Source organism: Rhipicephalus microplus, unplaced genomic scaffold (genome assembly GCF_043290135.1).
Source record: "Rhipicephalus microplus isolate Deutch F79 unplaced genomic scaffold, USDA_Rmic scaffold_211, whole genome shotgun sequence".
Lineage (NCBI taxonomy): Eukaryota > Metazoa > Arthropoda > Arachnida > Ixodida > Ixodidae > Rhipicephalus > Rhipicephalus microplus.
In genome coordinates this window covers 130,001-140,000 of record NW_027464782.1, presented here as the reverse complement: position 1 = coordinate 140,000, position 10,000 = coordinate 130,001, and positions in this window count along the sequence as shown.

The following is a 10,000-nucleotide window of genomic DNA, read 5'->3' as shown; positions in this document are numbered from 1 at the left end:
AATTGACTCGTATAATAGTTTGCTGGGAAGTGTTGTGGAATGTGGTAGACACTTTTAATCCAGTCGTGGACTGTTGTCTTATTATGTTCTGATTGCCAAATTAAGTTCCATTTGTTAATTGTTTCTTTCTTTAACTGAACTTTGATAAAATGTTTCGTTATTGGAACTGTCAATGTTGTCCCTGATCTAAACGCTTTGGAAGCTAATTCGTCTGCTAGCTCATTGCCGAAGTCACCTGAGTGGCCTTTAACAAAAGAAAATGTAATTTTATTTGATAATTGTACAGATTTTACCAGTAACTTTATTTCATTAATGAATGTATTCGTGTTATTTGTATTATTTAATCCTCTAAGGCATGACAAACTGTCTGTGTTGATTTGAAATTCATCATTACTTTGCAAGTCTTTGATGTATTGAAGTGCTTTAATTATGGCCACTGCCTCTGCTTCAAAATTTGAGCTGTATGTTGGTAACGCATATTGCTGTGTGTTAATAATTTTATTATTATTATCCATGTGAACGAATGCCGCTCCTGTAGTTTTATCTGTTTTAGATCCATCCGTGTATATCAAGTTTTTGATTGTATTTGATTTTAATGATTTCGTTGGTATAGCCACTCTATCTGCAGGATGTGTACTCCTTATGTCATATTTATTGGATATGTCTTCACTATTGAATATCTTGTCTTCCCATGTGAATGTCTCTTTATTGTGGAGGATTCGATATATTTTGATTTCCTTCTCTATTGTTAGGTGTACCGGCGGGACATTTGCAATAACAGGCAATACCATGTTTGAAGTTGTGCGAAAAGCATTTGTTATTTTGATAAGTGGTATACGTTGAATTGCTTGCAATTTACGTAGAATGTGTTGGTGTGGTCTATACCATGCCGGTGCTGCGTATGTGATCATTCTTTCTGCAGCTCTAATATATATATCCCGTATTTGTTTGCTTGACATGCCCCATGTATTGCCAGAAAATCGAGCTAGATTAGATGTTAACTTATTAACCTTGTGTTTAATTTCATCCAAATGTGGGAGGAATGAGAGTTTACTATCGTATGTAACTCCTAAAATTTTTAGGTTATTGGAACATTGCATTTTCTTTTCTCCTAGTTTAATAATTGGTGGTCTGTTTTGATAATGTTTTCCTATAATTAAAAACTTACTTTTCGCCAAGTTGAAGGTCACTGTTTTCTTTTCTGCCCATTGTTGTATCATTTCTAAAGCTTGATTTGCTGTGTCTTCAATTACTTTGCGTGTGGGTCCTTGTATTATAAGTGTTATGTCATCTGCAAACGCTTGAATTTTTGTATTTTCGGGGAAATCTGTTTGGAGTAAGTCTGAAATTGTTATGTTCCAAAAAAGTGGGCTTAGTGGCGAACCCTGTGGAGAGCCTTGTTTGAGATTCTTTTCAATGTTTAAGTGTGGTGTGGTGTAGGAAATAACTCTATTCATTAATGTGTTCAATGCTAGGGTGCCAATATCGCTAGGACACTTAACCCTTTCGAGGTATTCTTTAATATATTTTGGTTGTATATGATTAAAAGCATTCCTAATATCTAATGAGATTAAAATTGTTTTGCATGTTGTGTTGCTGGTAATAGTGTTTGATATTTCTTCTAGAGCGTCTGTCGCCGATGTGCTGTGTGTAAATCCAAACTGGTTTTTTGGGAAAAAATTGTTTACATATAAAAAATAGTATAATCTATCATTAAGAAGCTTTTCTAACACTTTTCCTAGTATGGAATTAATTGCCAGCGGTCTGTAATGTTGTGGTTTCGGATTATGTATGTCCAGTTCCTTTTTCGGTATTAGTATTATTTTAGAATTCTTCCAAACTGACGGGAAGTGTCCTAGTTTTAATGCAGCATTGAAAATGTTAAGAAAAAATTTTTTATGTTTCAGATAAAGACACTGGATTAATTGTGTAGATAAGTTATCAGGGCCTACTGCGACTTTTTTGCGGAGGTTATTCACCACACTATTCATTTCTTCCTCCGTAAAAGGTTTATCATTATCAGTAGTTTCTAATCTTATCTCTTCCTCTACATTTGTTCTTTCTGTTAACGTGGGGAATAAAGTTTCTAATATGTACGTAAGTGATTCTTCTATTGATTTCGTTTGTTTATTTCCGGATAATTGCATGGACCTAATTAAAATGGGTGTTTTTAATTTTTCTGCTGCTATTTTGTATGGGAGTGTGAATGGATTGTTTTTTGTTACTGTACTGCAAAGATTTTTCCAGGATTCATCTCTTGCTTTACTGACTTGTTCTTGATAACTCTTAAGATTTTGAAGGTAGTTTTCTCGATATATAGTTCTTTGTTCTCCTCTTGCCTTTTGAAAACGTCTTCGTAATGCCCTAACTCGTTTCCTCTCTATTTCTAATTCTGCGGTCCACCACTTATTATATGTGTTTGAACAATTATTTATATTTTTCGAATATTTCTTTTTTAATCTGTTAATTTTTTCATAAAAGTGCTTTGTGACAAACTCTAATCTTCTAATAGTGTTAATCTCATATTCTGCTGTTTCTTTCATCCAAGGGTCTTTTTCTAATTCTTTAAGTAGCTTGTGCTCTCCATTTTGCGTTAGTCGTTTTTCCTGTTTTACTGCTTCATTAAATAAGTTATATTCGATATATCTATGGTCGCTAGAATTTTCTTCTTCATTAACGTGCCATTCATATACTTTGGGATAGAGGTCTGCAGAAGCGAAAGTTAAATCTATCCAGCTTCTTCCGTTTTTACTTTCGAATGTAGGCGGTGAATTTGGTAAGTTTAAAAGTTGAAGATTATGTGCTATTATGAATTCAAATAATAATTCCCCTCGCTCATTATTTTGAGTCCCACCCCAAATTTTGTTAAAGGCATTGAAGTCTCCTGCGATTAGTATTTGGTCCCTAGATTCTGCTATAATAGGTTCAATTATATTTAAAAGCTCCTCAATATTTCCTTTAGGTGGTGCGTAAACATTTATAATTAGGACTTCCTGTTTATTCCAATATATTTTTAGTACTATAACATTTAATAGGATTAATATAGGGAACGTTTGAATATTAGGATTATGTATTATAACTGCTACTTTTGGGTTCGTTTTGTGGCTTATAATAGTGTGTTTAAGGGGGAAACCAGTTATTTTGTTTTTATAATGATAAGGTTCTTGGAGAATAGATAGATCGAATTGGTTGCAGTTTCGATGAACGTTAAGTGCTTCATTTGCTTTGCTGCAGTGGGCTAGGTTAACTTGAATTATTCGGAGAGAGTGTATTCTTGTCTTTGTTTTAATACTTGCCGATGAGCTCTTTGGATTTTTGACGCTACAGGTGTTTTTTTGGAGGGTTTGCATGTTTGTCCGTTTATATTGTTGTTTTAGACTAAACTTTGTACTTTACTCTTCCCAATTGCGTTCTGCCCGTTCACGCCATTCTTGAGCTACCGGGCAGTTTAGGTCTCTGATTGTGTGATCGTCTGCACCGTCGAATCCCGAACTTAAGCATGCAGCGCACCGGGAAAAGTTGGCTCTGCACTCTTCAATACAATGGTTGCCCGCACACTCTATGCAGCGTCTTTGCCTCCTGTTGCAGTTTTTTGCAAGATGTCCAAAACTGGCACAATAATAGCAGATGAGGGGGTGGTTATTGTCATAGATGGCTGCGCGAGACCATCCCACATTAACAGTGTACAAATTCCTCAATTGTCGCCATATAGCTGGGGAGGTCTTCAAAATGTTTACTCTGTTCCGTTTCTGATTGACATATTCTGCCAGAATTGTTATTTCTTCTGGGCGTCCTGTGATGTTGTTTTGATTCAGGATTTTCTCTGGGATATCGTCCCTTGCTGTGTCTGAGTCAATACCAACCACTTTGAATGATGGAAGTCTTGGTGTGGGTGTAAACATCTGCATTTCATTTGCTTCGGGGAGTCTATTAAGACATTCCTTTAACTGTGTCATTGCTGCTCCATTTGTGGTGCTGATGGTGACAGCTGCGTCATTTACGTTGAGTTTCACGTCTGTAAGTTTTAGCTTTGCCGGATCAATATCCTTGACAATTCTCTCCTTTAGTTCTTTTGTTTTCACTTCCCCTGTTGTGGGTTTTATGACCAAAACCGATCGCTTCCCTGGTTTCTCCACTTTTTCTTGTCCGTCACTGTGTTGTAGGACACTAGCATAAGTGCGTTCTGTTACCTTGCTATTCGGTTTCAGTTCACTCAGCTGGCCCCTCATTGAGGCATTGTCCAAGGCTATCCATGTCCGGTAGAGGCTCCGATGACGACATCTCTTCGCGGATGAAGTCCGAAACAGTCGCCGATGCGGCCGAGGCCGCTCCCGGACCACGCCGGCCCGTTAGGCTTAGCGTGGTCGCCACCTCGGATTTCGGAGCTTTCCGGTCAAGATGGGGCAAGTAGAACCGCAGATCTTCTTCATCCCGTGCGGAGCCGATGCGAAGCACGTCCGATCGCCTTCGACGCTCGCAGCGCCCCCCTACCGGACATGGATACTACTCCAGCGGTGGATTGTGATGGACTTTTAGACCGCGGTTCCGGCCGCACGGTTATAACTATGAGTGGAACGCCGCTCGACGAGGAGTCGTCGTCGGAGAGCCACAACGGTTGGGTCGTCGCCACTCGACGCAGCCGGTCGACTAAGAAGATTTTGCAAGCGCCTTCGCAGCAGGCCAAGCAAACCGGTAAGCGTTCTTCGTCGTCTCAACCTACGAGAGCGCAGTTTGCCCAGAAATTGAACGTCGCCTTTTCGAAAGCGGCTCGCATGCCCAACATGCCTATCGGAGAGCACAAAGTGGTTGTGCGGCCACGTGGCGGCTTGCTGGTAGGGAAGACCGATCCGCTCGAGCTACTTCGGGCTATGGCCGTCGCGGCTAGGATGGAGTCGAACGCCTTCCTTGCGGACATCGTGTGTCCGAACGTAGTGCAGAACATTTTCGTGATCGGCACGGCCAGCGAAGAACGCGCTGGGCGGTACGACCGCGTGCGGGAGATCGCAATAGGCGGACGCAACTACGAGATCTTTGCGTACCGCGTGGCGCCGGAGAACACGGCCAAAGGAGTGGTTGACTACATCTCGCAGGCACACTCTGCGGAGGTGATCCACAACGCTGTGGTGAACGAACGCAACCCAACGGTACTGGCAGCGCAGAGAATAGGAAATTCCAAATCGGTAATCATCCTGTTCGAGGGTAACAAAGTCCCCTCGCACGTTATATTCGGGGGCATGATAGTACGGTGCAGACTGTACAGGCAACATAAAGAAGTGTGTCGCACGTGCGGCAAAGTCGGCCACCGAAAGGATGTCTGCCCTAACCCTAACGCGAAAGTGTGCTTCGCATGTGGAAGATCCAACCCGGGTCCAAACCACGAGAAGGAGTGCAGACCGCGCTGCAAGTTGTGTGGAGGCCCGCACGCTTCGGGCACCGGTAACTGTAAGAATAGGTTCAAGACTCCATTCCTAGTCCGCCAGCGCGAGCAAGAGCGCAAGATGGCGGCCGAAAAGGCGGCAAAATCTGCCGGCCAGGCGATCAAAGTCCGGTTTCCCGAAGAAGAGGAGTTCCCCGAACTCGGCACACAAACAACACGTCACAAGAGCCGCAGCGCGAGCCGGGGAAAGAGCAAGGAGAGTGGGAAGAGCAGTGAACGGAAGAGAAGTACGTCACGCAGCTCAAGGTCGTGGACGACCGTGGCGACCGCGCGCGGCGGCGACGGTGACGCCCCTGGCGGGAATGTCGGGGGCGCCCCTAGCGGCGGCGCGCGGGCGGGTGGTGCGCGCGAAACGAACGGCAGACCGGCCATGCCAGCGGCCAAGCAAGCTTCCCCGCAAGGAGAAAGGATGAAGCAATTGGAGAGCACTATCCAAGTACTTCAGGAAACTATCAAGAAACAGCAGGAGACTATCGACAAGCTCCTGGCTGCACAAGAACGGCTGAAGGCGACTCCCACGTGGACGCTAGGATCGGCACCAAAGCCGGCCAGCTTCACGGCGCTGGGCGCCAAGCCACCGGTCGAGAAGATCACGCTACCAACGGCAACATCATCGCCACCGGCTCCACCGAAAACGCCGACGCCGCCGCGAACGCCGACGTCCAGTCCAACACCACTCAAGCTTCGGAAGCGGGCCCCGGCTCCCCTCACCGACAGCGAGGACGAAAGATTCCAGCAAGAAGAGGACATCACCGACCCGGCGTCGCCATCCAGCGGCGGGTTTGACTACGAAACGAGAATCAGGCAGATAAACGCGCGCCTAGTGAAACACGACAGGGAGATCGGCTCCCTCACCGCACGGGTGGGCGCCCTGAAGATCAAAGTCGAGAGAGGATTTGCTGAGGTAAAGAAAGAATTCGCCGAGGTGAAGCAATCAATCGAGGACCTGAAGAAATTCATAGTGAGCCAATTCAACATGACTGGTAAAGGAGCCCAAATTCAGGTGGAAACCCTACCCAAACATGGATAGACGGCCCCAAGGAGATCGGATAGTGATGTGGCACTGGAACGCTAACGGCTACCGGTGCCGCAAGGCAGTACTTCAACAGCACCTGCGGTCGCTTGATCAGAAGGAGCTTCCCGACGTGATAGCGATCCAGGAAACACACGCTGAAGACCCCAAGATCACCTCGCTGCCGGGTTACCGAGCGTACGCCCGCCCGCCGAGCGCCCGCACCTGTGGGAAAGGCGCCGCGCAGGGCGTGTGCACGTTTGTGAGGAAAGGTATCACGAGCGTAGGCAAGGACGAAATCCTAAACTACAAAGACTCCGCCATCGAAGCCAACGTGACGGAAATCATCATTGCGGGCAAGAAGGGAAGAGGCAAGAACAAGGCTTCGACCACGGTGTACATAGCAAATGTATATAGCAACCCACAGCACGGAAACCAAAGATTCAAGACCCTGTTGCACAAGATCCGCGACGCCGCCCACGGCTCTGGGGCCGCGGCGGTCGTCTGCGGGGACTTTAACGCACCGCACGAGGAACTAGGGTACACTCGCACAACGGTGAAGGGAAAGAGATTACTGGAAGACGCCGAGGAAGCGAGCTTCGAGCTGCTCACCGACCCGGCACAACCAACGCGAATCGGAACGTCGACAGCCAGAGACACCACGCCCGATCTTTCGTTCGTGCATCTGCCGCGAGGCGGGACTGCGCGATGGAAGAACACGGGCTGGAATCTCGGAAGCGACCACTACATCGTCGAAGTCACGATACCGCTCGCCCACGCTCGTGTGGTCGACGGAACGACCAAACGACGTCAGCTCCTCACCGATTGGCACAAGTTCAGGGAAGCCGATCTGGGCGAGGTGGACGACGTGGAGAGATGGTCGGCGAGCCTTGTCTCCGCCGCCAAGGACGCCACGACCGAAGTCGAGGTACCGGAGGAAGCCGATCGGGTGGACCCGCGCCTCGCCCATCTCGTGGAGGCGAGGAGATCGCTACAACGAAGATGGAAAAGACAAAGGCACAACCGAACGCTGCGCAAACGCGTCGCGGCACTCGGGAAGGAAATCGAGCGCTACAGCCGCCAACTGTGTGCCCAGCAATGGTATGCCATGTGTAGCGAAGCGGATGGCCAACTCCATAGGGGAGGCACGTGGGCCCTCCTGCGCCACCTCATGGACGAGACCAAGAGTAAGGAACATCAACGACACCGCATGTCGCAGATCCTCCACGCCGCGGCCAACCAGCTAGGCGAAGCGGAGATGCACAAGCGGCTAAACGACAAGTACCTCCCGGCCACAAACCACGTGGAGCATCCGGAATACGACGGCGCGCCCAACCCGCTGCTCGACCGCGAAATCGAGGAGTGGGAGGTGCGCCAGGCAACGAACGCCCTGAACTGTCGCTCAGCCGCGGGACCGGACAAAGTGACAAACAAGGCTCTGCGTAACATCAGCGACGCTGCAGTCTCGGCCCTGACGAAGTACTTCAACGCCTGCTGGACGAGCGGAAGCCTTCCCAAGCAGTGGAAGACGGCCAAGACGATACTACTGCCCAAGCCCAACAAGCCGCCGGGAATAGAGGGCCTGCGCCCCATTTCGCTCACGTCCTGCGTGGGCAAGGTGTTGGAGCACGTCCTCAACAACCGGTGGCAGCGGTACTTGGAGGAGAACGGTCACTACAACGACTCCATGCTGGGATTCCGGTCTCGCCTGGGGACGCAAGACGCGATGTTGCTGCTGCAACGCGAGGTACTAGAGCCAGCCGGAGGCGTTCCGCAGAAAGACAACCGGGCCATTCTCGGCCTGGACCTGCAGAGCGCCTTCGATAAGGTGGAGCACTCGGCCATCCTTGCCTGCGTGGCAAAGCTCAACATGGGCAAGCGCACGTACGACTACGTAAGATCCTTCCTCACTCGTCGCACGGCGAGGCTAGAGGTGGGAGGCGAACGACTCGAAGAGAGGGAGCTAGGAAGCGTCGGAACCCCACAAGGGTCCGTGATATCCCCGCTTCTATTCAACATCGTGATGATCGCCGTCGCCAAGAGCCTTGACGCGCTCGGACCGAAGATCCGGTACTGCATCTATGCCGATGACGTCACGATATGGGCGACGGGCGGCAGTGACGGCGACATCGAGGCCGGACTGCAGGCAGCGATCGACGCCGTGGAGACCACGCTGAGAGACACGGGGCTGAAGTGCTCGCCACAGAAGTCCCAGTTATTGGTGCTCCCACCACCGGGAAGATGGAGAAAGCGGGCCGCGGAAGAAGCGGAACGCAACATAGTCGTCCGAGCCAGCGACGGCACGCCGGTCCCGCACGTCCAGAGCCTCCGAGTACTAGGCATGTACGTGGACGCCCACCGCACGAACGGGACGGCAGCCAACCACATAGTAACGAAGATCGGGATAGCGACGAGACTCGTCAAGAGGGTCACGTCGAGGTCCCGAGGAATCCGAGAAGCGAGCCTCCTGCGACTGCTGCAGGCCTTTGCAGTTAGCCACGCAGCATACGCGGGGGCCTTTCACAAGTGGACGGAAGCGGAGAGGAAGCGAATCGACGCGGCCATCCGCAAGGCGTATGCGGGTGCCATGGGCCTGCTCAACGACACCAAGACGACGGCCTTGCTATCTCTGGGAGCGCACAACACGCTCTCGGAGATCGGCGAGGCCCAACGTACTGCTCAATTGACGCGCCTGGGCCGCACCGCGGTCGGCAGGCGGCTGCTGGAACGAGTGGGCCTGTCCTCCCCCGAGGAACAAGACCACGAAACGTCTCCACTCACGGAGTCAACCATGCGAAGACTGGTGGTGTATCCGCTGCCAAAGAACATGGGTCCCGGCGAAAGCGAGGGACGACGAGCGGCGCGAGCCAGGGCGCTGCTGCTGCAACATCAGAACGACGAGGGCGCCGTCTACGTGGACGTGGCCAAAGTCAAGAACAAGGACGCCTACGTGGCGGCGGCGGTCGCCGCAACGACGGGCAAGATCGTCACGTCATGCAGCGTGCGTACGCGGAGCGCGAGCCAGGCCGAGGAGATGGCGATAGCCTTGACGGCGCGCTCCCCGGGCGTGCGGACAATACTCAGTGACAGCAAGACGGCCATCCGTAGCTTCTCGCGCGGAGCCGTGTGCGGGGCGGCTGCTAGGGCGTTGGCAAGCGACGAGTCCAAGTCGAGGCTGACGCTAAAATGGTTCCCGGCTCACATGGGTAGGGACCTGATACCAGGATCTCCGAACCGCAACGAGGAGGCGGATGCCGCGGCCCGTGGTCTCGCCACGTGCCGGACCGCGGCCGCGCCCGCCTCCGAAGACACGACGGCGACCGAAGAAGAAGGCGAGGAGCAGCTGCTCGATTACGGCGACATCCTCGCGTGGTACAGGGAGCAACGGCGTGGCTTCCCGCCTCCGCACAGGGATCTTACCCGGTGGGAGGCGGTGAGGTTGCGCCAGCTCCAAACCGAGACTGTGCTGACCCCATCGCTAGCGCGACACGTGTGCCCCGAACTCTACGTGAGTGAAATGTGCAGTGTGTGCGCGAGCGCGAGAGCCACCC